Source organism: Schistocerca piceifrons, unplaced genomic scaffold, assembly GCF_021461385.2.
Source record: "Schistocerca piceifrons isolate TAMUIC-IGC-003096 unplaced genomic scaffold, iqSchPice1.1 HiC_scaffold_175, whole genome shotgun sequence".
NCBI classification, from domain to species: domain Eukaryota; kingdom Metazoa; phylum Arthropoda; class Insecta; order Orthoptera; family Acrididae; genus Schistocerca; species Schistocerca piceifrons.
The window spans coordinates 1-19,215 of record NW_025727623.1 but is presented as its reverse complement, the minus strand read 5'-3'; the positions used below and the strand labels follow the sequence as shown (position 1 = coordinate 19,215).

Here is a 19,215-nt window from a genome sequence, read left to right as displayed (position 1 = left end):
ACAACAAATTGCACCAGTTGTTACGTCTCATACGTTGGAGCAGAGAATTTACGTGTTTTGTCGACACTCACTGGGCAATTGGAAAATTCACAAGCATTTCGAATGCAATGTTTCCCACGTTTTCGCTCATTTCACGGTTCCGTTGAAGACGTTCTTCACCACCTGACACAGAAAAAGGAATGCAGTCGGTAGGATATTTTTAATCCTTTTGCTTCTAAGGGAGTTAGTTGTCTAGTGAGTTCCTCTTACGGCATGCACTAGGCAACCAGAACAGCTACAGGAGAGAGTCATTTTTGTTGTCAGCGGTAGTTGCATTATCACAAACGCAGAGTAATTCCATTGGCGTCGCATCAAAATGAATACCTGCCGAAACCCGGGATCGAACCAGGGACCTTTAGATCTTCAGTCTAACGCTCTCCCAACTGAGCTATTTCGGCTGACGTTCAAGGCGGCCATTTGCATGTGTTCGTTCACGTCTGCCTCGTTGCCAGTTTCACAGTCACCTTCGTCTGATAAGACACAGGGGCGCTGAAAGGCGAGCAGGCGATGCAGTGAAGTTCCACACACATTTCTTCTGCTTCCGTCATCGTAACAAGCAAACATGTCGACTCGATTCGTGTAATATTGACTTCGCTGACGCTAGCAAACCCGTGCTATATCGATGCCAGGGGCAACTCGTGTGCAGAGAACGAGACACGAGAAGGAGTGAGCCTCTCCACCGTATGAGAGGCAGTATCTAGCAGATACGCACGGTAAAACATTCCACCTGCGTTAGCTCATAAATTGCTACATGTCATCGTCTGCAAGCTAAAATGGACACATCTGCACTGCCCAGTGAGGCGACACTTGTACTAACACCTGGTGGACGGCTGTGAGACGCGGAGATGAGCTGCGGCTTCTGGGCGCGACTGTAACGCTGCGCCCTGGATCAAATAACACTGCACATTGCTGGTGACCCACGTGTTTAGTAGTGACGCAACTGCTAGGATGCAGCTGAACGTCCGCCTTTTGAGAGCGAGAAAATTTTCGCAGCCGGCAGGACTCGAACCTACGCTCCCAGAGGGAATCTGATTTCAAGTCAGACGCCTTAACCACTCGGCCACGACTGCCGGTGGCGGAAGCGACTCCCGACAAGTGAAACCGCCATCTTCAGAAGCAATCTGATGGCACAAAACGGCGTGGCCTCACTCTTTTCTCTAGGGTTTCCATTAGCCGCTACGAAAGTGTAGTCATTTTTGCCCAGACAGGGACTTGAACCCAGGACCCTAACGCTCTACCGACTCAGCTATGCGGGCCCACGCACGAGCATTATCGTACAGCTGCGTGGTGTGCGAGTGATTCGCATGTCGTAATTACTGGCTTATGGCTCCAATGGCGACTTCACCGACTTCCCACTGACGCACCGCTGACGCTAGTTTTCTGGCGCCTTAAAACGATGGACATACCTCCAAGCAGCTGCGAGATCTTAAGAAAAGAAACGCTGCACCACTGCTTTTGCCGCACTCGAATGATTGAAATTGCGATTCTTAAAAAGAATCTGAAATGTTCGCTCTCTCCATCACTTTCGAGCACATCTGTGCTGCAGTACCAGCGTCAGTGTGAGGTGAACCGATAGCCACAGTAAGCAGCGGTCGTCGCGAAAACTCAGTATTCTTAAAACGGAAATTTTCGTCTTGTTGAGAATGGCGTCACTGGTTTGCACCCGCATTCGCCCACGCATGTCACATGTGTGCGAAAATGTTTGCTCCTCTTTACGCAAAATCGCACGCAGCCGGTAGGATTCGAACCTACGCTCCCACAGGGAATCTGATTTCGAGTCGGACGCCTTAACCACTCGGCCACGACTGCCGTTAGCGCGGTGCAACTGCTACCGTTTAAAGCACTGTGGTGTCAGAAAACGGCGTAGCTGCATTATTTTCCGTAACGTTTCCAGCGCTACCAGACGAATCGCTACCAAAGTATTAAAATCTCCACCTGGACAGGGACTTGAACCCTGGACCCTTAGCTTAAACGCCTAACGCTCTACCGACTGAGCTATCCGGGCACACGACGCTGTGAAACCTCCCACGATGCACAACTATACATTGACTCATGTCCTTTACTGTTGTGCAATCGCTGTATGGGGCTGTTACTAATAAAACGTCGCCTAAATGCTGTCTACAAACTTATCGCGCTAAGCTCGTAACACACTATCGAAGACTGCTGGCACATGATGCAACAACAAATTGCACCAGTTGTTACGTCTCATACGTTGGAGCAGAGAATTTACGTGTTTTGTCGACACTCACTGGGCAATTGGAAAATTCACAAGCATTTCGAATGCAATGTTTCCCACGTTTTCGCTCATTTCACGGTTCCGTTGAAGACGTTCTTCACCACCTGACACAGAAAAAGGAATGCAGTCGGTAGGATATTTTTAATCCTTTTGCTTCTAAGGGAGTTAGTTGTCTAGTGAGTTCCTCTTACGGCATGCACTAGGCAACCAGAACAGCTACAGGAGAGAGTCATTTTTGTTGTCAGCGGTAGTTGCATTATCACAAACGCAGAGTAATTCCATTGGCGTCGCATCAAAATGAATACCTGCCGAAACCCGGGATCGAACCAGGGACCTTTAGATCTTCAGTCTAACGCTCTCCCAACTGAGCTATTTCGGCTGACGTTCAAGGCGGCCATTTGCATGTGTTCGTTCACGTCTGCCTCGTTGCCAGTTTCACAGTCACCTTCGTCTGATAAGACACAGGGGCGCTGAAAGGCGAGCAGGCGATGCAGTGAAGTTCCACACACATTTCTTCTGCTTCCGTCATCGTAACAAGCAAACATGTCGACTCGATTCGTGTAATATTGACTTCGCTGACGCTAGCAAACCCGTGCTATATCGATGCCAGGGGCAACTCGTGTGCAGAGAACGAGACACGAGAAGGAGTGAGCCTCTCCACCGTATGAGAGGCAGTATCTAGCAGATACGCACGGTAAAACATTCCACCTGCGTTAGCTCATAAATTGCTACATGTCATCGTCTGCAAGCTAAAATGGACACATCTGCACTGCCCAGTGAGGCGACACTTGTACTAACACCTGGTGGACGGCTGTGAGACGCGGAGATGAGCTGCGGCTTCTGGGCGCGACTGTAACGCTGCGCCCTGGATCAAATAACACTGCACATTGCTGGTGACCCACGTGTTTAGTAGTGACGCAACTGCTAGGATGCAGCTGAACGTCCGCCTTTTGAGAGCGAGAAAATTTTCGCAGCCGGCAGGACTCGAACCTACGCTCCCAGAGGGAATCTGATTTCAAGTCAGACGCCTTAACCACTCGGCCACGACTGCCGGTGGCGGAAGCGACTCCCGACAAGTGAAACCGCCATCTTCAGAAGCAATCTGATGGCACAAAACGGCGTGGCCTCACTCTTTTCTCTAGGGTTTCCATTAGCCGCTACGAAAGTGTAGTCATTTTTGCCCAGACAGGGACTTGAACCCAGGACCCTAACGCTCTACCGACTCAGCTATGCGGGCCCACGCACGAGCATTATCGTACAGCTGCGTGGTGTGCGAGTGATTCGCATGTCGTAATTACTGGCTTATGGCTCCAATGGCGACTTCACCGACTTCCCGCTGACGCTAGTTTTCTGGCGCCTTAAAACGATGGACATACCTCCAAGCAGCTGCGAGATCTTAAGAAAAGAAACGCTGCACCACTGCTTTTGCCGCACTCGAATGATTGAAATTGCGATTCTTAAAAAGAATCTGAAATGTTCGCTCTCTCCATCACTTTCGAGCACATCTGTGCTGCAGTACCAGCGTCAGTGTGAGGTGAACCGATAGCCACAGTAAGCAGCGGTCGTCGCGAAAACTCAGTATTCTTAAAACGGAAATTTTCGTCTTGTTGAGAATGGCGTCACTGGTTTGCACCCGCATTCGCCCACGCATGTCACATGTGTGCGAAAATGTTTGCTCCTCTTTACGCAAAATCGCACGCAGCCGGTAGGATTCGAACCTACGCTCCCACAGGGAATCTGATTTCGAGTCGGACGCCTTAACCACTCGGCCACGACTGCCGTTAGCGCGGTGCAACTGCTACCGTTTAAAGCACTGTGGTGTCAGAAAACGGCGTAGCTGCATTATTTTCCGTAACGTTTCCAGCGCTACCAGACGAATCGCTACCAAAGTATTAAAATCTCCACCTGGACAGGGACTTGAACCCTGGACCCTTAGCTTAAACGCCTAACGCTCTACCGACTGAGCTATCCGGGCACACGACGCTGTGAAACCTCCCACGATGCACAACTATACATTGACTCATGTCCTTTACTGTTGTGCAATCGCTGTATGGGGCTGTTACTAATAAAACGTCGCCTAAATGCTGTCTACAAACTTATCGCGCTAAGCTCGTAACACACTATCGAAGACTGCTGGCACATGATGCAACAACAAATTGCACCAGTTGTTACGTCTCATACGTTGGAGCAGAGAATTTACGTGTTTTGTCGACACTCACTGGGCAATTGGAAAATTCACAAGCATTTCGAATGCAATGTTTCCCACGTTTTCGCTCATTTCACGGTTCCGTTGAAGACGTTCTTCACCACCTGACACAGAAAAAGGAATGCAGTCGGTAGGATATTTTTAATCCTTTTGCTTCTAAGGGAGTTAGTTGTCTAGTGAGTTCCTCTTACGGCATGCACTAGGCAACCAGAACAGCTACAGGAGAGAGTCATTTTTGTTGTCAGCGGTAGTTGCATTATCACAAACGCAGAGTAATTCCATTGGCGTCGCATCAAAATGAATACCTGCCGAAACCCGGGATCGAACCAGGGACCTTTAGATCTTCAGTCTAACGCTCTCCCAACTGAGCTATTTCGGCTGACGTTCAAGGCGGCCATTTGCATGTGTTCGTTCACGTCTGCCTCGTTGCCAGTTTCACAGTCACCTTCGTCTGATAAGACACAGGGGCGCTGAAAGGCGAGCAGGCGATGCAGTGAAGTTCCACACACATTTCTTCTGCTTCCGTCATCGTAACAAGCAAACATGTCGACTCGATTCGTGTAATATTGACTTCGCTGACGCTAGCAAACCCGTGCTATATCGATGCCAGGGGCAACTCGTGTGCAGAGAACGAGACACGAGAAGGAGTGAGCCTCTCCACCGTATGAGAGGCAGTATCTAGCAGATACGCACGGTAAAACATTCCACCTGCGTTAGCTCATAAATTGCTACATGTCATCGTCTGCAAGCTAAAATGGACACATCTGCACTGCCCAGTGAGGCGACACTTGTACTAACACCTGGTGGACGGCTGTGAGACGCGGAGATGAGCTGCGGCTTCTGGGCGCGACTGTAACGCTGCGCCCTGGATCAAATAACACTGCACATTGCTGGTGACCCACGTGTTTAGTAGTGACGCAACTGCTAGGATGCAGCTGAACGTCCGCCTTTTGAGAGCGAGAAAATTTTCGCAGCCGGCAGGACTCGAACCTACGCTCCCAGAGGGAATCTGATTTCAAGTCAGACGCCTTAACCACTCGGCCACGACTGCCGGTGGCGGAAGCGACTCCCGACAAGTGAAACCGCCATCTTCAGAAGCAATCTGATGGCACAAAACGGCGTGGCCTCACTCTTTTCTCTAGGGTTTCCATTAGCCGCTACGAAAGTGTAGTCATTTTTGCCCAGACAGGGACTTGAACCCAGGACCCTAACGCTCTACCGACTCAGCTATGCGGGCCCACGCACGAGCATTATCGTACAGCTGCGTGGTGTGCGAGTGATTCGCATGTCGTAATTACTGGCTTATGGCTCCAATGGCGACTTCACCGACTTCCCGCTGACGCTAGTTTTCTGGCGCCTTAAAACGATGGACATACCTCCAAGCAGCTGCGAGATCTTAAGAAAAGAAACGCTGCACCACTGCTTTTGCCGCACTCGAATGATTGAAATTGCGATTCTTAAAAAGAATCTGAAATGTTCGCTCTCTCCATCACTTTCGAGCACATCTGTGCTGCAGTACCAGCGTCAGTGTGAGGTGAACCGATAGCCACAGTAAGCAGCGGTCGTCGCGAAAACTCAGTATTCTTAAAACGGAAATTTTCGTCTTGTTGAGAATGGCGTCACTGGTTTGCACCCGCATTCGCCCACGCATGTCACATGTGTGCGAAAATGTTTGCTCCTCTTTACGCAAAATCGCACGCAGCCGGTAGGATTCGAACCTACGCTCCCACAGGGAATCTGATTTCGAGTCGGACGCCTTAACCACTCGGCCACGACTGCCGTTAGCGCGGTGCAACTGCTACCGTTTAAAGCACTGTGGTGTCAGAAAACGGCGTAGCTGCATTATTTTCCGTAACGTTTCCAGCGCTACCAGACGAATCGCTACCAAAGTATTAAAATCTCCACCTGGACAGGGACTTGAACCCTGGACCCTTAGCTTAAACGCCTAACGCTCTACCGACTGAGCTATCCGGGCACACGACGCTGTGAAACCTCCCACGATGCACAACTATACATTGACTCATGTCCTTTACTGTTGTGCAATCGCTGTATGGGGCTGTTACTAATAAAACGTCGCCTAAATGCTGTCTACAAACTTATCGCGCTAAGCTCGTAACACACTATCGAAGACTGCTGGCACATGATGCAACAACAAATTGCACCAGTTGTTACGTCTCATACGTTGGAGCAGAGAATTTACGTGTTTTGTCGACACTCACTGGGCAATTGGAAAATTCACAAGCATTTCGAATGCAATGTTTCCCACGTTTTCGCTCATTTCACGGTTCCGTTGAAGACGTTCTTCACCACCTGACACAGAAAAAGGAATGCAGTCGGTAGGATATTTTTAATCCTTTTGCTTCTAAGGGAGTTAGTTGTCTAGTGAGTTCCTCTTACGGCATGCACTAGGCAACCAGAACAGCTACAGGAGAGAGTCATTTTTGTTGTCAGCGGTAGTTGCATTATCACAAACGCAGAGTAATTCCATTGGCGTCGCATCAAAATGAATACCTGCCGAAACCCGGGATCGAACCAGGGACCTTTAGATCTTCAGTCTAACGCTCTCCCAACTGAGCTATTTCGGCTGACGTTCAAGGCGGCCATTTGCATGTGTTCGTTCACGTCTGCCTCGTTGCCAGTTTCACAGTCACCTTCGTCTGATAAGACACAGGGGCGCTGAAAGGCGAGCAGGCGATGCAGTGAAGTTCCACACACATTTCTTCTGCTTCCGTCATCGTAACAAGCAAACATGTCGACTCGATTCGTGTAATATTGACTTCGCTGACGCTAGCAAACCCGTGCTATATCGATGCCAGGGGCAACTCGTGTGCAGAGAACGAGACACGAGAAGGAGTGAGCCTCTCCACCGTATGAGAGGCAGTATCTAGCAGATACGCACGGTAAAACATTCCACCTGCGTTAGCTCATAAATTGCTACATGTCATCGTCTGCAAGCTAAAATGGACACATCTGCACTGCCCAGTGAGGCGACACTTGTACTAACACCTGGTGGACGGCTGTGAGACGCGGAGATGAGCTGCGGCTTCTGGGCGCGACTGTAACGCTGCGCCCTGGATCAAATAACACTGCACATTGCTGGTGACCCACGTGTTTAGTAGTGACGCAACTGCTAGGATGCAGCTGAACGTCCGCCTTTTGAGAGCGAGAAAATTTTCGCAGCCGGCAGGACTCGAACCTACGCTCCCAGAGGGAATCTGATTTCAAGTCAGACGCCTTAACCACTCGGCCACGACTGCCGGTGGCGGAAGCGACTCCCGACAAGTGAAACCGCCATCTTCAGAAGCAATCTGATGGCACAAAACGGCGTGGCCTCACTCTTTTCTCTAGGGTTTCCATTAGCCGCTACGAAAGTGTAGTCATTTTTGCCCAGACAGGGACTTGAACCCAGGACCCTAACGCTCTACCGACTCAGCTATGCGGGCCCACGCACGAGCATTATCGTACAGCTGCGTGGTGTGCGAGTGATTCGCATGTCGTAATTACTGGCTTATGGCTCCAATGGCGACTTCACCGACTTCCCGCTGACGCTAGTTTTCTGGCGCCTTAAAACGATGGACATACCTCCAAGCAGCTGCGAGATCTTAAGAAAAGAAACGCTGCACCACTGCTTTTGCCGCACTCGAATGATTGAAATTGCGATTCTTAAAAAGAATCTGAAATGTTCGCTCTCTCCATCACTTTCGAGCACATCTGTGCTGCAGTACCAGCGTCAGTGTGAGGTGAACCGATAGCCACAGTAAGCAGCGGTCGTCGCGAAAACTCAGTATTCTTAAAACGGAAATTTTCGTCTTGTTGAGAATGGCGTCACTGGTTTGCACCCGCATTCGCCCACGCATGTCACATGTGTGCGAAAATGTTTGCTCCTCTTTACGCAAAATCGCACGCAGCCGGTAGGATTCGAACCTACGCTCCCACAGGGAATCTGATTTCGAGTCGGACGCCTTAACCACTCGGCCACGACTGCCGTTAGCGCGGTGCAACTGCTACCGTTTAAAGCACTGTGGTGTCAGAAAACGGCGTAGCTGCATTATTTTCCGTAACGTTTCCAGCGCTACCAGACGAATCGCTACCAAAGTATTAAAATCTCCACCTGGACAGGGACTTGAACCCTGGACCCTTAGCTTAAACGCCTAACGCTCTACCGACTGAGCTATCCGGGCACACGACGCTGTGAAACCTCCCACGATGCACAACTATACATTGACTCATGTCCTTTACTGTTGTGCAATCGCTGTATGGGGCTGTTACTAATAAAACGTCGCCTAAATGCTGTCTACAAACTTATCGCGCTAAGCTCGTAACACACTATCGAAGACTGCTGGCACATGATGCAACAACAAATTGCACCAGTTGTTACGTCTCATACGTTGGAGCAGAGAATTTACGTGTTTTGTCGACACTCACTGGGCAATTGGAAAATTCACAAGCATTTCGAATGCAATGTTTCCCACGTTTTCGCTCATTTCACGGTTCCGTTGAAGACGTTCTTCACCACCTGACACAGAAAAAGGAATGCAGTCGGTAGGATATTTTTAATCCTTTTGCTTCTAAGGGAGTTAGTTGTCTAGTGAGTTCCTCTTACGGCATGCACTAGGCAACCAGAACAGCTACAGGAGAGAGTCATTTTTGTTGTCAGCGGTAGTTGCATTATCACAAACGCAGAGTAATTCCATTGGCGTCGCATCAAAATGAATACCTGCCGAAACCCGGGATCGAACCAGGGACCTTTAGATCTTCAGTCTAACGCTCTCCCAACTGAGCTATTTCGGCTGACGTTCAAGGCGGCCATTTGCATGTGTTCGTTCACGTCTGCCTCGTTGCCAGTTTCACAGTCACCTTCGTCTGATAAGACACAGGGGCGCTGAAAGGCGAGCAGGCGATGCAGTGAAGTTCCACACACATTTCTTCTGCTTCCGTCATCGTAACAAGCAAACATGTCGACTCGATTCGTGTAATATTGACTTCGCTGACGCTAGCAAACCCGTGCTATATCGATGCCAGGGGCAACTCGTGTGCAGAGAACGAGACACGAGAAGGAGTGAGCCTCTCCACCGTATGAGAGGCAGTATCTAGCAGATACGCACGGTAAAACATTCCACCTGCGTTAGCTCATAAATTGCTACATGTCATCGTCTGCAAGCTAAAATGGACACATCTGCACTGCCCAGTGAGGCGACACTTGTACTAACACCTGGTGGACGGCTGTGAGACGCGGAGATGAGCTGCGGCTTCTGGGCGCGACTGTAACGCTGCGCCCTGGATCAAATAACACTGCACATTGCTGGTGACCCACGTGTTTAGTAGTGACGCAACTGCTAGGATGCAGCTGAACGTCCGCCTTTTGAGAGCGAGAAAATTTTCGCAGCCGGCAGGACTCGAACCTACGCTCCCAGAGGGAATCTGATTTCAAGTCAGACGCCTTAACCACTCGGCCACGACTGCCGGTGGCGGAAGCGACTCCCGACAAGTGAAACCGCCATCTTCAGAAGCAATCTGATGGCACAAAACGGCGTGGCCTCACTCTTTTCTCTAGGGTTTCCATTAGCCGCTACGAAAGTGTAGTCATTTTTGCCCAGACAGGGACTTGAACCCAGGACCCTAACGCTCTACCGACTCAGCTATGCGGGCCCACGCACGAGCATTATCGTACAGCTGCGTGGTGTGCGAGTGATTCGCATGTCGTAATTACTGGCTTATGGCTCCAATGGCGACTTCACCGACTTCCCACTGACGCACCGCTGACGCTAGTTTTCTGGCGCCTTAAAACGATGGACATACCTCCAAGCAGCTGCGAGATCTTAAGAAAAGAAACGCTGCACCACTGCTTTTGCCGCACTCGAATGATTGAAATTGCGATTCTTAAAAAGAATCTGAAATGTTCGCTCTCTCCATCACTTTCGAGCACATCTGTGCTGCAGTACCAGCGTCAGTGTGAGGTGAACCGATAGCCACAGTAAGCAGCGGTCGTCGCGAAAACTCAGTATTCTTAAAACGGAAATTTTCGTCTTGTTGAGAATGGCGTCACTGGTTTGCACCCGCATTCGCCCACGCATGTCACATGTGTGCGAAAATGTTTGCTCCTCTTTACGCAAAATCGCACGCAGCCGGTAGGATTCGAACCTACGCTCCCACAGGGAATCTGATTTCGAGTCGGACGCCTTAACCACTCGGCCACGACTGCCGTTAGCGCGGTGCAACTGCTACCGTTTAAAGCACTGTGGTGTCAGAAAACGGCGTAGCTGCATTATTTTCCGTAACGTTTCCAGCGCTACCAGACGAATCGCTACCAAAGTATTAAAATCTCCACCTGGACAGGGACTTGAACCCTGGACCCTTAGCTTAAACGCCTAACGCTCTACCGACTGAGCTATCCGGGCACACGACGCTGTGAAACCTCCCACGATGCACAACTATACATTGACTCATGTCCTTTACTGTTGTGCAATCGCTGTATGGGGCTGTTACTAATAAAACGTCGCCTAAATGCTGTCTACAAACTTATCGCGCTAAGCTCGTAACACACTATCGAAGACTGCTGGCACATGATGCAACAACAAATTGCACCAGTTGTTACGTCTCATACGTTGGAGCAGAGAATTTACGTGTTTTGTCGACACTCACTGGGCAATTGGAAAATTCACAAGCATTTCGAATGCAATGTTTCCCACGTTTTCGCTCATTTCACGGTTCCGTTGAAGACGTTCTTCACCACCTGACACAGAAAAAGGAATGCAGTCGGTAGGATATTTTTAATCCTTTTGCTTCTAAGGGAGTTAGTTGTCTAGTGAGTTCCTCTTACGGCATGCACTAGGCAACCAGAACAGCTACAGGAGAGAGTCATTTTTGTTGTCAGCGGTAGTTGCATTATCACAAACGCAGAGTAATTCCATTGGCGTCGCATCAAAATGAATACCTGCCGAAACCCGGGATCGAACCAGGGACCTTTAGATCTTCAGTCTAACGCTCTCCCAACTGAGCTATTTCGGCTGACGTTCAAGGCGGCCATTTGCATGTGTTCGTTCACGTCTGCCTCGTTGCCAGTTTCACAGTCACCTTCGTCTGATAAGACACAGGGGCGCTGAAAGGCGAGCAGGCGATGCAGTGAAGTTCCACACACATTTCTTCTGCTTCCGTCATCGTAACAAGCAAACATGTCGACTCGATTCGTGTAATATTGACTTCGCTGACGCTAGCAAACCCGTGCTATATCGATGCCAGGGGCAACTCGTGTGCAGAGAACGAGACACGAGAAGGAGTGAGCCTCTCCACCGTATGAGAGGCAGTATCTAGCAGATACGCACGGTAAAACATTCCACCTGCGTTAGCTCATAAATTGCTACATGTCATCGTCTGCAAGCTAAAATGGACACATCTGCACTGCCCAGTGAGGCGACACTTGTACTAACACCTGGTGGACGGCTGTGAGACGCGGAGATGAGCTGCGGCTTCTGGGCGCGACTGTAACGCTGCGCCCTGGATCAAATAACACTGCACATTGCTGGTGACCCACGTGTTTAGTAGTGACGCAACTGCTAGGATGCAGCTGAACGTCCGCCTTTTGAGAGCGAGAAAATTTTCGCAGCCGGCAGGACTCGAACCTACGCTCCCAGAGGGAATCTGATTTCAAGTCAGACGCCTTAACCACTCGGCCACGACTGCCGGTGGCGGAAGCGACTCCCGACAAGTGAAACCGCCATCTTCAGAAGCAATCTGATGGCACAAAACGGCGTGGCCTCACTCTTTTCTCTAGGGTTTCCATTAGCCGCTACGAAAGTGTAGTCATTTTTGCCCAGACAGGGACTTGAACCCAGGACCCTAACGCTCTACCGACTCAGCTATGCGGGCCCACGCACGAGCATTATCGTACAGCTGCGTGGTGTGCGAGTGATTCGCATGTCGTAATTACTGGCTTATGGCTCCAATGGCGACTTCACCGACTTCCCGCTGACGCTAGTTTTCTGGCGCCTTAAAACGATGGACATACCTCCAAGCAGCTGCGAGATCTTAAGAAAAGAAACGCTGCACCACTGCTTTTGCCGCACTCGAATGATTGAAATTGCGATTCTTAAAAAGAATCTGAAATGTTCGCTCTCTCCATCACTTTCGAGCACATCTGTGCTGCAGTACCAGCGTCAGTGTGAGGTGAACCGATAGCCACAGTAAGCAGCGGTCGTCGCGAAAACTCAGTATTCTTAAAACGGAAATTTTCGTCTTGTTGAGAATGGCGTCACTGGTTTGCACCCGCATTCGCCCACGCATGTCACATGTGTGCGAAAATGTTTGCTCCTCTTTACGCAAAATCGCACGCAGCCGGTAGGATTCGAACCTACGCTCCCACAGGGAATCTGATTTCGAGTCGGACGCCTTAACCACTCGGCCACGACTGCCGTTAGCGCGGTGCAACTGCTACCGTTTAAAGCACTGTGGTGTCAGAAAACGGCGTAGCTGCATTATTTTCCGTAACGTTTCCAGCGCTACCAGACGAATCGCTACCAAAGTATTAAAATCTCCACCTGGACAGGGACTTGAACCCTGGACCCTTAGCTTAAACGCCTAACGCTCTACCGACTGAGCTATCCGGGCACACGACGCTGTGAAACCTCCCACGATGCACAACTATACATTGACTCATGTCCTTTACTGTTGTGCAATCGCTGTATGGGGCTGTTACTAATAAAACGTCGCCTAAATGCTGTCTACAAACTTATCGCGCTAAGCTCGTAACACACTATCGAAGACTGCTGGCACATGATGCAACAACAAATTGCACCAGTTGTTACGTCTCATACGTTGGAGCAGAGAATTTACGTGTTTTGTCGACACTCACTGGGCAATTGGAAAATTCACAAGCATTTCGAATGCAATGTTTCCCACGTTTTCGCTCATTTCACGGTTCCGTTGAAGACGTTCTTCACCACCTGACACAGAAAAAGGAATGCAGTCGGTAGGATATTTTTAATCCTTTTGCTTCTAAGGGAGTTAGTTGTCTAGTGAGTTCCTCTTACGGCATGCACTAGGCAACCAGAACAGCTACAGGAGAGAGTCATTTTTGTTGTCAGCGGTAGTTGCATTATCACAAACGCAGAGTAATTCCATTGGCGTCGCATCAAAATGAATACCTGCCGAAACCCGGGATCGAACCAGGGACCTTTAGATCTTCAGTCTAACGCTCTCCCAACTGAGCTATTTCGGCTGACGTTCAAGGCGGCCATTTGCATGTGTTCGTTCACGTCTGCCTCGTTGCCAGTTTCACAGTCACCTTCGTCTGATAAGACACAGGGGCGCTGAAAGGCGAGCAGGCGATGCAGTGAAGTTCCACACACATTTCTTCTGCTTCCGTCATCGTAACAAGCAAACATGTCGACTCGATTCGTGTAATATTGACTTCGCTGACGCTAGCAAACCCGTGCTATATCGATGCCAGGGGCAACTCGTGTGCAGAGAACGAGACACGAGAAGGAGTGAGCCTCTCCACCGTATGAGAGGCAGTATCTAGCAGATACGCACGGTAAAACATTCCACCTGCGTTAGCTCATAAATTGCTACATGTCATCGTCTGCAAGCTAAAATGGACACATCTGCACTGCCCAGTGAGGCGACACTTGTACTAACACCTGGTGGACGGCTGTGAGACGCGGAGATGAGCTGCGGCTTCTGGGCGCGACTGTAACGCTGCGCCCTGGATCAAATAACACTGCACATTGCTGGTGACCCACGTGTTTAGTAGTGACGCAACTGCTAGGATGCAGCTGAACGTCCGCCTTTTGAGAGCGAGAAAATTTTCGCAGCCGGCAGGACTCGAACCTACGCTCCCAGAGGGAATCTGATTTCAAGTCAGACGCCTTAACCACTCGGCCACGACTGCCGGTGGCGGAAGCGACTCCCGACAAGTGAAACCGCCATCTTCAGAAGCAATCTGATGGCACAAAACGGCGTGGCCTCACTCTTTTCTCTAGGGTTTCCATTAGCCGCTACGAAAGTGTAGTCATTTTTGCCCAGACAGGGACTTGAACCCAGGACCCTAACGCTCTACCGACTCAGCTATGCGGGCCCACGCACGAGCATTATCGTACAGCTGCGTGGTGTGCGAGTGATTCGCATGTCGTAATTACTGGCTTATGGCTCCAATGGCGACTTCACCGACTTCCCGCTGACGCTAGTTTTCTGGCGCCTTAAAACGATGGACATACCTCCAAGCAGCTGCGAGATCTTAAGAAAAGAAACGCTGCACCACTGCTTTTGCCGCACTCGAATGATTGAAATTGCGATTCTTAAAAAGAATCTGAAATGTTCGCTCTCTCCATCACTTTCGAGCACATCTGTGCTGCAGTACCAGCGTCAGTGTGAGGTGAACCGATAGCCACAGTAAGCAGCGGTCGTCGCGAAAACTCAGTATTCTTAAAACGGAAATTTTCGTCTTGTTGAGAATGGCGTCACTGGTTTGCACCCGCATTCGCCCACGCATGTCACATGTGTGCGAAAATGTTTGCTCCTCTTTACGCAAAATCGCACGCAGCCGGTAGGATTCGAACCTACGCTCCCACAGGGAATCTGATTTCGAGTCGGACGCCTTAACCACTCGGCCACGACTGCCGTTAGCGCGGTGCAACTGCTACCGTTTAAAGCACTGTGGTGTCAGAAAACGGCGTAGCTGCATTATTTTCCGTAACGTTTCCAGCGCTACCAGACGAATCGCTACCAAAGTATTAAAATCTCCACCTGGACAGGGACTTGAACCCTGGACCCTTAGCTTAAACGCCTAACGCTCTACCGACTGAGCTATCCGGGCACACGACGCTGTGAAACCTCCCACGATGCACAACTATACATTGACTCATGTCCTTTACTGTTGTGCAATCGCTGTATGGGGCTGTTACTAATAAAACGTCGCCTAAATGCTGTCTACAAACTTATCGCGCTAAGCTCGTAACACACTATCGAAGACTGCTGGCACATGATGCAACAACAAATTGCACCAGTTGTTACGTCTCATACGTTGGAGCAGAGAATTTACGTGTTTTGTCGACACTCACTGGGCAATTGGAAAATTCACAAGCATTTCGAATGCAATGTTTCCCACGTTTTCGCTCATTTCACGGTTCCGTTGAAGACGTTCTTCACCACCTGACACAGAAAAAGGAATGCAGTCGGTAGGATATTTTTAATCCTTTTGCTTCTAAGGGAGTTAGTTGTCTAGTGAGTTCCTCTTACGGCATGCACTAGGCAACCAGAACAGCTACAGGAGAGAGTCATTTTTGTTGTCAGCGGTAGTTGCATTATCACAAACGCAGAGTAATTCCATTGGCGTCGCATCAAAATGAATACCTGCCGAAACCCGGGATCGAACCAGGGACCTTTAGATCTTCAGTCTAACGCTCTCCCAACTGAGCTATTTCGGCTGACGTTCAAGGCGGCCATTTGCATGTGTTCGTTCACGTCTGCCTCGTTGCCAGTTTCACAGTCACCTTCGTCTGATAAGACACAGGGGCGCTGAAAGGCGAGCAGGCGATGCAGTGAAGTTCCACACACATTTCTTCTGCTTCCGTCATCGTAACAAGCAAACATGTCGACTCGATTCGTGTAATATTGACTTCGCTGACGCTAGCAAACCCGTGCTATATCGATGCCAGGGGCAACTCGTGTGCAGAGAACGAGACACGAGAAGGAGTGAGCCTCTCCACCGTATGAGAGGCAGTATCTAGCAGATACGCACGGTAAAACATTCCACCTGCGTTAGCTCATAAATTGCTACATGTCATCGTCTGCAAGCTAAAATGGACACATCTGCACTGCCCAGTGAGGCGACACTTGTACTAACACCTGGTGGACGGCTGTGAGACGCGGAGATGAGCTGCGGCTTCTGGGCGCGACTGTAACGCTGCGCCCTGGATCAAATAACACTGCACATTGCTGGTGACCCACGTGTTTAGTAGTGACGCAACTGCTAGGATGCAGCTGAACGTCCGCCTTTTGAGAGCGAGAAAATTTTCGCAGCCGGCAGGACTCGAACCTACGCTCCCAGAGGGAATCTGATTTCAAGTCAGACGCCTTAACCACTCGGCCACGACTGCCGGTGGCGGAAGCGACTCCCGACAAGTGAAACCGCCATCTTCAGAAGCAATCTGATGGCACAAAACGGCGTGGCCTCACTCTTTTCTCTAGGGTTTCCATTAGCCGCTACGAAAGTGTAGTCATTTTTGCCCAGACAGGGACTTGAACCCAGGACCCTAACGCTCTACCGACTCAGCTATGCGGGCCCACGCACGAGCATTATCGTACAGCTGCGTGGTGTGCGAGTGATTCGCATGTCGTAATTACTGGCTTATGGCTCCAATGGCGACTTCACCGACTTCCCGCTGACGCTAGTTTTCTGGCGCCTTAAAACGATGGACATACCTCCAAGCAGCTGCGAGATCTTAAGAAAAGAAACGCTGCACCACTGCTTTTGCCGCACTCGAATGATTGAAATTGCGATTCTTAAAAAGAATCTGAAATGTTCGCTCTCTCCATCACTTTCGAGCACATCTGTGCTGCAGTACCAGCGTCAGTGTGAGGTGAACCGATAGCCACAGTAAGCAGCGGTCGTCGCGAAAACTCAGTATTCTTAAAACGGAAATTTTCGTCTTGTTGAGAATGGCGTCACTGGTTTGCACCCGCATTCGCCCACGCATGTCACATGTGTGCGAAAATGTTTGCTCCTCTTTACGCAAAATCGCACGCAGCCGGTAGGATTCGAACCTACGCTCCCACAGGGAATCTGATTTCGAGTCGGACGCCTTAACCACTCGGCCACGACTGCCGTTAGCGCGGTGCAACTGCTACCGTTTAAAGCACTGTGGTGTCAGAAAACGGCGTAGCTGCATTATTTTCCGTAACGTTTCCAGCGCTACCAGACGAATCGCTACCAAAGTATTAAAATCTCCACCTGGACAGGGACTTGAACCCTGGACCCTTAGCTTAAACGCCTAACGCTCTACCGACTGAGCTATCCGGGCACACGACGCTGTGAAACCTCCCACGATGCACAACTATACATTGACTCATGTCCTTTACTGTTGTGCAATCGCTGTATGGGGCTGTTACTAATAAAACGTCGCCTAAATGCTGTCTACAAACTTATCGCGCTAAGCTCGTAACACACTATCGAAGACTGCTGGCACATGATGCAACAACAAATTGCACCAGTTGTTACGTCTCATACGTTGGAGCAGAGAATTTACGTGTTTTGTCGACACTCACTGGGCAATTGGAAAATTCACAAGCATTTCGAATGCAATGTTTCCCACGTTTTCGCTCATTTCACGGTTCCGTTGAAGACGTTCTTCACCACCTGACACAGAAAAAGGAATGCAGTCGGTAGGATATTTTTAATCCTTTTGCTTCTAAGGGAGTTAGTTGTCTAGTGAGTTCCTCTTACGGCATGCACTAGGCAACCAGAACAGCTACAGGAGAGAGTCATTTTTGTTGTCAGCGGTAGTTGCATTATCACAAACGCAGAGTAATTCCATTGGCGTCGCATCAAAATGAATACCTGCCGAAACCCGGGATCGAACCAGGGACCTTTAGATCTTCAGTCTAACGCTCTCCCAACTGAGCTATTTCGGCTGACGTTCAAGGCGGCCATTTGCATGTGTTCGTTCACGTCTGCCTCGTTGCCAGTTTCACAGTCACCTTCGTCTGATAAGACACAGGGGCGCTGAAAGGCGAGCAGGCGATGCAGTGAAGTTCCACACACATTTCTTCTGCTTCCGTCATCGTAACAAGCAAACATGTCGACTCGATTCGTGTAATATTGACTTCGCTGACGCTAGCAAACCCGTGCTATATCGATGCCAGAGGGGCAACTCGTGTGCAGAGAACGAGACACGAGAAGGAGTGAGCCTCTCCACCGTATGAGAGGCAGTATCTAGCAGATACGCACGGTAAAACATTCCACCTGCGTTAGCTCATAAATTGCTACATGTCATCGTCTGCAAGCTAAAATGGACACATCTGCACTGCCCAGTGAGGCGACACTTGTACTAACACCTGGTGGACGGCTGTGAGACGCGGAGATGAGCTGCGGCTTCTGGGCGCGACTGTAACGCTGCGCCCTGGATCAAATAACACTGCACATTGCTGGTGACCCACGTGTTTAGTAGTGACGCAACTGCTAGGATGCAGCTGAACGTCCGCCTTTTGAGAGCGAGAAAATTTTCGCAGCCGGCAGGACTCGAACCTACGCTCCCAGAGGGAATCTGATTTCAAGTCAGACGCCTTAACCACTCGGCCACGACTGCCGGTGGCGGAAGCGACTCCCGACAAGTGAAACCGCCATCTTCAGAAGCAATCTGATGGCACAAAACGGCGTGGCCTCACTCTTTTCTCTAGGGTTTCCATTAGCCGCTACGAAAGTGTAGTCATTTTTGCCCAGACAGGGACTTGAACCCAGGACCCTAACGCTCTACCGACTCAGCTATGCGGGCCCACGCACGAGCATTATCGTACAGCTGCGTGGTGTGCGAGTGATTCGCATGTCGTAATTACTGGCTTATGGCTCCAATGGCGACTTCACCGACTTCCCACTGACGCACCGCTGACGCTAGTTTTCTGGCGCCTTAAAACGATGGACATACCTCCAAGCAGCTGCGAGATCTTAAGAAAAGAAACGCTGCACCACTGCTTCACCTCGAATGATTGAAATTGCGATTCTTAAAAAGAATCTGAAATGTTC

At 50.0% G+C, this 19,215-nt stretch overlaps 34 non-coding genes across 34 annotated transcripts; all 34 read right to left on the bottom strand.

Moving 5' to 3' along the window:
• Nucleotides 1-364: 364 nt before the first annotated feature.
• On the bottom strand, nucleotides 365-437 carry Trnaf-gaa. The gene has a single exon. It is a non-coding gene; the product is annotated as a tRNA-Phe (tRNA).
• Nucleotides 438-1,027: 590 nt separating this feature from the next.
• On the bottom strand, nucleotides 1,028-1,109 carry Trnas-uga. The gene has a single exon. It is a non-coding gene; the product is annotated as a tRNA-Ser (tRNA).
• A 657-nt stretch (nucleotides 1,110-1,766) lies between these two features.
• Trnas-cga lies at nucleotides 1,767-1,848 on the bottom strand. The gene has a single exon. It is a non-coding gene; the product is annotated as a tRNA-Ser (tRNA).
• A 123-nt stretch (nucleotides 1,849-1,971) lies between these two features.
• On the bottom strand, nucleotides 1,972-2,044 carry Trnak-uuu. Its single transcript has one exon. It is a non-coding gene; the product is annotated as a tRNA-Lys (tRNA).
• A 537-nt stretch (nucleotides 2,045-2,581) lies between these two features.
• Nucleotides 2,582-2,654, bottom strand: Trnaf-gaa. Its single transcript has one exon. It is a non-coding gene; the product is annotated as a tRNA-Phe (tRNA).
• Nucleotides 2,655-3,244: 590 nt separating this feature from the next.
• Trnas-uga lies at nucleotides 3,245-3,326 on the bottom strand. Its single transcript has one exon. It is a non-coding gene; the product is annotated as a tRNA-Ser (tRNA).
• Nucleotides 3,327-3,972: 646 nt separating this feature from the next.
• On the bottom strand, nucleotides 3,973-4,054 carry Trnas-cga. Its single transcript has one exon. It is a non-coding gene; the product is annotated as a tRNA-Ser (tRNA).
• Nucleotides 4,055-4,177: 123 nt separating this feature from the next.
• Nucleotides 4,178-4,250, bottom strand: Trnak-uuu. The gene has a single exon. It is a non-coding gene; the product is annotated as a tRNA-Lys (tRNA).
• Nucleotides 4,251-4,787: 537 nt separating this feature from the next.
• Nucleotides 4,788-4,860, bottom strand: Trnaf-gaa. The gene has a single exon. It is a non-coding gene; the product is annotated as a tRNA-Phe (tRNA).
• A 590-nt stretch (nucleotides 4,861-5,450) lies between these two features.
• Trnas-uga lies at nucleotides 5,451-5,532 on the bottom strand. Its single transcript has one exon. It is a non-coding gene; the product is annotated as a tRNA-Ser (tRNA).
• Nucleotides 5,533-6,178: 646 nt separating this feature from the next.
• Nucleotides 6,179-6,260, bottom strand: Trnas-cga. The gene has a single exon. It is a non-coding gene; the product is annotated as a tRNA-Ser (tRNA).
• A 123-nt stretch (nucleotides 6,261-6,383) lies between these two features.
• On the bottom strand, nucleotides 6,384-6,456 carry Trnak-uuu. The gene has a single exon. It is a non-coding gene; the product is annotated as a tRNA-Lys (tRNA).
• A 537-nt stretch (nucleotides 6,457-6,993) lies between these two features.
• On the bottom strand, nucleotides 6,994-7,066 carry Trnaf-gaa. The gene has a single exon. It is a non-coding gene; the product is annotated as a tRNA-Phe (tRNA).
• Nucleotides 7,067-7,656: 590 nt separating this feature from the next.
• On the bottom strand, nucleotides 7,657-7,738 carry Trnas-uga. Its single transcript has one exon. It is a non-coding gene; the product is annotated as a tRNA-Ser (tRNA).
• A 646-nt stretch (nucleotides 7,739-8,384) lies between these two features.
• Trnas-cga lies at nucleotides 8,385-8,466 on the bottom strand. The gene has a single exon. It is a non-coding gene; the product is annotated as a tRNA-Ser (tRNA).
• Nucleotides 8,467-8,589: 123 nt separating this feature from the next.
• On the bottom strand, nucleotides 8,590-8,662 carry Trnak-uuu. Its single transcript has one exon. It is a non-coding gene; the product is annotated as a tRNA-Lys (tRNA).
• A 537-nt stretch (nucleotides 8,663-9,199) lies between these two features.
• Nucleotides 9,200-9,272, bottom strand: Trnaf-gaa. Its single transcript has one exon. It is a non-coding gene; the product is annotated as a tRNA-Phe (tRNA).
• A 590-nt stretch (nucleotides 9,273-9,862) lies between these two features.
• On the bottom strand, nucleotides 9,863-9,944 carry Trnas-uga. The gene has a single exon. It is a non-coding gene; the product is annotated as a tRNA-Ser (tRNA).
• Nucleotides 9,945-10,601: 657 nt separating this feature from the next.
• Trnas-cga lies at nucleotides 10,602-10,683 on the bottom strand. The gene has a single exon. It is a non-coding gene; the product is annotated as a tRNA-Ser (tRNA).
• Nucleotides 10,684-10,806: 123 nt separating this feature from the next.
• Trnak-uuu lies at nucleotides 10,807-10,879 on the bottom strand. Its single transcript has one exon. It is a non-coding gene; the product is annotated as a tRNA-Lys (tRNA).
• Nucleotides 10,880-11,416: 537 nt separating this feature from the next.
• Trnaf-gaa lies at nucleotides 11,417-11,489 on the bottom strand. Its single transcript has one exon. It is a non-coding gene; the product is annotated as a tRNA-Phe (tRNA).
• Nucleotides 11,490-12,079: 590 nt separating this feature from the next.
• On the bottom strand, nucleotides 12,080-12,161 carry Trnas-uga. The gene has a single exon. It is a non-coding gene; the product is annotated as a tRNA-Ser (tRNA).
• A 646-nt stretch (nucleotides 12,162-12,807) lies between these two features.
• Nucleotides 12,808-12,889, bottom strand: Trnas-cga. Its single transcript has one exon. It is a non-coding gene; the product is annotated as a tRNA-Ser (tRNA).
• A 123-nt stretch (nucleotides 12,890-13,012) lies between these two features.
• On the bottom strand, nucleotides 13,013-13,085 carry Trnak-uuu. The gene has a single exon. It is a non-coding gene; the product is annotated as a tRNA-Lys (tRNA).
• Nucleotides 13,086-13,622: 537 nt separating this feature from the next.
• On the bottom strand, nucleotides 13,623-13,695 carry Trnaf-gaa. The gene has a single exon. It is a non-coding gene; the product is annotated as a tRNA-Phe (tRNA).
• A 590-nt stretch (nucleotides 13,696-14,285) lies between these two features.
• Trnas-uga lies at nucleotides 14,286-14,367 on the bottom strand. Its single transcript has one exon. It is a non-coding gene; the product is annotated as a tRNA-Ser (tRNA).
• A 646-nt stretch (nucleotides 14,368-15,013) lies between these two features.
• Nucleotides 15,014-15,095, bottom strand: Trnas-cga. The gene has a single exon. It is a non-coding gene; the product is annotated as a tRNA-Ser (tRNA).
• Nucleotides 15,096-15,218: 123 nt separating this feature from the next.
• Nucleotides 15,219-15,291, bottom strand: Trnak-uuu. The gene has a single exon. It is a non-coding gene; the product is annotated as a tRNA-Lys (tRNA).
• A 537-nt stretch (nucleotides 15,292-15,828) lies between these two features.
• On the bottom strand, nucleotides 15,829-15,901 carry Trnaf-gaa. Its single transcript has one exon. It is a non-coding gene; the product is annotated as a tRNA-Phe (tRNA).
• A 590-nt stretch (nucleotides 15,902-16,491) lies between these two features.
• On the bottom strand, nucleotides 16,492-16,573 carry Trnas-uga. Its single transcript has one exon. It is a non-coding gene; the product is annotated as a tRNA-Ser (tRNA).
• Nucleotides 16,574-17,219: 646 nt separating this feature from the next.
• Trnas-cga lies at nucleotides 17,220-17,301 on the bottom strand. The gene has a single exon. It is a non-coding gene; the product is annotated as a tRNA-Ser (tRNA).
• A 123-nt stretch (nucleotides 17,302-17,424) lies between these two features.
• On the bottom strand, nucleotides 17,425-17,497 carry Trnak-uuu. Its single transcript has one exon. It is a non-coding gene; the product is annotated as a tRNA-Lys (tRNA).
• A 537-nt stretch (nucleotides 17,498-18,034) lies between these two features.
• Nucleotides 18,035-18,107, bottom strand: Trnaf-gaa. The gene has a single exon. It is a non-coding gene; the product is annotated as a tRNA-Phe (tRNA).
• A 592-nt stretch (nucleotides 18,108-18,699) lies between these two features.
• On the bottom strand, nucleotides 18,700-18,781 carry Trnas-uga. Its single transcript has one exon. It is a non-coding gene; the product is annotated as a tRNA-Ser (tRNA).
• Nucleotides 18,782-19,215: the final 434 nt, after the last annotated feature.